The sequence below is a fragment of the Erigeron canadensis genome, chromosome 1, assembly GCF_010389155.1.
Source record: "Erigeron canadensis isolate Cc75 chromosome 1, C_canadensis_v1, whole genome shotgun sequence".
Lineage (NCBI taxonomy): Eukaryota > Viridiplantae > Streptophyta > Magnoliopsida > Asterales > Asteraceae > Erigeron > Erigeron canadensis.
The window spans coordinates 36,848,664-36,852,892 of NC_057761.1; the positions used below are offsets into that span (position 1 = coordinate 36,848,664).

Sequence of the window (4,229 nt, forward strand, 5' to 3'; positions counted from 1 at the left end):
ACACTGGACACGGGGTTTACGATATTATCAATATTAGATCTTCATACATTTAATTCAAAAACTTATAATTTGGAAGATATACGGTTCTAAGTGATATACTTTGCAAGTTGTAGTACAATAACCATATGTTCGTCACAGTCATTACACTACAAGAAAATTTGAAATTACCAACAGCTAAATCCGTCCCAAATCCGTCTCTAATCAGGTTTTTCAACGGATTTTCAACCGATATGGTCGGACCCTAAAAACACCCTTGATAAAATTTATCAACGACTTTTGGGACGGACATAAATTTTAGGACGGATTTACATCGGATATTTTAAGACGGATTTGGGACGGACAATTTAGCGACGGACCTATTTTAGCAACGGATTTGGGACAAATTTTATAAGGATCTGGGTAAATTTAGCGACGGAATTTTCAACGGAAGATATAATTTACGACGGATTGCAGACAACTTATTAGCAACCAATTTACAACAGAACAACTTTTGCCAGCAATTTTCCGACGGAATATGTTGTCCCTAATCCGTCCCTAAAACTTTGAGGAAAATTTGAAAAAAGAAATACTTATTTGCCAAAATAAAAATATACACTAAAAAAATATACATTCAAATGTATTAATCCTCCAATAATACAAATTAATTATTAGTCATGCTATCGTCATAAACAATATGATACAATCTATGAAGTTTCTTTTAAATAAAAATATAATCCAAATATTATCTAATCTCAACTTTCATTTACACTTATAGATATAAACTGCAAGTCTTCATTCATACTTGGATATAACTGCAACATTTCTCGATTTTTCCATCCACCTACTAATTCAAGATCTAAAATATATAAAGGAATATGCAAGGACATAATCATAAACCCAAATCAAGACAAGATATTCAAATATATATATATATATATATAGTAAGTAAAGTATATACATAATTGTTATACATCTAAAGAAAGAAAGAAACAAAGTGGGTAAGGTAATACTTTTACCTTGTAATAATGAAGATCCTTCAATGGTGATTAGCTTTCGTATTCATAGTGTACCAGAGTTTACCATGGATCTGGTAAAATAAATAAATAAGCTTTGGATCTAACAAAAGAAAATTATAAAGAACATTAATCCCTTAGATCCGTCAGTGGTGAATGGTAGTGTTTTAACATTGGTTTCATATAGTGTACTATTTGGGTGCATTTTGTTGGCTTCGAACTTGAAAGACGAAAGGAGATGGTTTGGAATGGTGAAAGTGAAGAGAAACATAAAATGAGAGAGAAAGAAATAATACTCTGTCAAATAAAGGATACATCAATAAAGGTAAAGTATGTGGTTGTGAAAATATAAAGCATGAAAATTGACATGTGATATAGAACGTTGGATCTAGTGATTTGGCAATCCTATTGAGCTTCTTTTCATTTTTTAACGGATTCTTTTTTGTCGGTAATCCGTTGCTAATCCGTCGTAATATTTTTCGGAAGAATATAATTCGCAATTTGTCTGAAATCCGTTGGGAATTCGTCGTGAATTTGGGACGGAATTTTTTGTTGTCGAAAATCCGTTGATAATATGAGATTTTCTTGTAGTGTTATTAGATGATACACATTGATGAGATGTTTGTAATAGTCATTCTACAAGGCACATGCTACAATAATTTCTCTATTATATAATTTTTTGAAACCAATTGTACTCATAATGTGATATTATTATGAAAGATTATTATTAATTAAAATATAAACATACTTGTGATCCCGTATTTGACATTCAAGTATACGTGTTTGATCATGCTACGTCCCATAACATGAATATGTTTATTTTCAACCACTGTCCAATGATAATTAGATAACAATTATGATTGTTTTCATATTGTTTGATAACAATTATGACTTTTGATTTGAGTGGCAATTGTAACTTTAAAAAATTAAATAAAAATACTTTTTGTAACGTTTTTAAAAAATTTAAGAAAAACTTCTCAAATTGATGGCTAAAAATAAATTTAATTTAAATATTTATGGTTAAAAAGTGTAAATTATTGATGGAAAACAAAAAAAGTGTAAATTAATAAGACTTTTTCTACAAATTAATATAAATACCAATATAATACTTTTGGATAATGATTATTAGGATTTCTAATTTATAGTTAATCTAAATGATGACATAAGGGAGAGTTGATTTGATACAATTGAGCGATTTGATTGTTTAATAAGTCATTAGTTCAACTGTCTTATAGTATATATTAAGATTAAGATTAAAATTAAAATTAAAATTAAAATTGTACAATTACTACTAAAATCTTAATATATTTACAATAAATTTAATTTAATTTTACATAATTAATTTTATATATATAATTGAACATATTATTGGATATATATTAGCTATTATTTTATTAGATAAATATTAGCTATTATTTTATCGGATATATATAATCTATTATCATTTATTTATTATATTAAAATTATTGGGTAAAAAGTGTAAATTTGTGATGGAAAACAAAAAAGTGTAAATTAAAGTTAAATTTAAGAAAAAAGTCAACATTAAGAAATCGAAAGCTGTGATTGGTCGATAGGTTATTAGATCAACTATGATTTAGTATAATAAAAGAAAAGATTAAGATATATTGGTGCTTAATTAATTCGATCTACTGCCCGTCTATATGTATTTTATAAAATATATAATAATGATGATAGTCGTCCGTATTGCACTATTGCTTGTAGGGGACGTAACGTAATTACTATATTTATTGTTTATATGTTTTTTTCATTGTTTTATTTTTGTTTTAATAATAATAATAATAATAATAATAATAATAAATAATTCTAATAATAATGTTACGAGCAAATGATTCACACCTTTAAAAAATCAAAAAAGATTTGGTTTCCCAACTCATTCACTTATCTATACTACTTATTAAACAAAATACCTCCATGTTAAAAGTTACATGGGGGGAAATGTCTAAAATGCCCTTCCATGTAATATTTTCATCTACCACCCTTAAAATATGTAATATTTTTACTTAACACTAAAATATTTTTACTTACACTACCCCTTAACATTAATGATTAAGTTACTATCAATCCTTTATTTTTTAAAATATCCCCATTAATTATCTACATCAATTGACGTCTCATCTACCACAAATAGTCGCATCTACCACCACATCGTCGCCACCATGACTACCGCCGCATTATGCGGGTAACGTGCTAGTTTATTAAGAGATTATGTATCCTCCCCAAATTACGCTCTGTCTTCCTTAATTAAATACCTCTAACAGCCACTATATGTACTAGAAGACGTCCTTGATAGCTAGACTTAAGTTTAGAATTTAAGAGCAAGAACAATTCTTCTCTGAACTCTCTTTTCCCCATAGTCTTCGAATCCTTAATTGGTGCTTAATTAATCGGAACTACTCATTCGATCAGCTGGTACTGCGTGACTATATTATATATATGATGATCGACTTATATAGTTATACTAGTGTTCTGATTCGTCCAATGGACGGGTAGTCTCAAAAGATATTAATCAAAGCTAAAAAATAAGAATTCAAATATATTAAATAGATATCGAAATTAACTTGAAAATTTGCTAGCTAAATAGCCACTCCATCAGTCAAAATACGCATAAAATTTTCCTCTCATTCACCACTGACCGAGCCATGTATGGTAGTGCCCTGCAAATAACAAAAAAAAAACATGGAAAAAACTGGTAAGTGGGGATATGATAACTTCGAAAGCTCGAATATTAAGTGGGGATGTTTATTTTTTCAAGGTAGCATATAGGTGTTCATCGGAAGCAAAAAAAACACTACAAACAATATTGCATTTGTTCACACTAAAAATTTTGTCACGCTTTTTAGTGTGTAGAAATTTATTGAATTAAAAGCATATGGAAATTTCTCCACACTAAAAGTGTGTATAAATAAAGGGAAAATGATCCGTACTGTAGACTTTACCTAAGCTTAGGTACTGCCACTTTAAAAAAAAATACAAATTAAACCTATGATTTTAAAAAACATACATAGCCCCCCTTGAATTTTACATAACTTCCCCCTGAAATTTACATAATCCCTCTGCTTTACCTAAGATAGATACTGCATGTTTTACCTAACCTTTCCCCATAAATAAAAGTTCACACTATACACACTAAAAGTGTGGAGAAATTTACACACACTTTTAATTCAATATATTTCTACACACTAAAAAGAGTGACAAAATTTTTAATTTGTTCACACT

General features: G+C 28.4%; 1 long non-coding RNA gene across 2 annotated transcripts; it reads right to left on the reverse strand.

The window, feature by feature from the left end:
- Nucleotides 1-590: 590 nt before the first annotated feature.
- LOC122586830 lies at nucleotides 591-1,284 on the reverse strand. 2 transcript variants are annotated; one of them, XR_006322088.1, is made up of 2 exons: nucleotides 996-1,284; nucleotides 591-823 (listed from the first exon to the last, which is right to left on the reverse strand). It is a non-coding gene; the product is annotated as an uncharacterized LOC122586830 (long non-coding RNA). The 2 variants fall into 2 exon arrangements; XR_006322090.1 differs by having other exon boundaries at nucleotides 591-835.
- Between the last annotated feature and the right edge of the window lie 2,945 nt (nucleotides 1,285-4,229).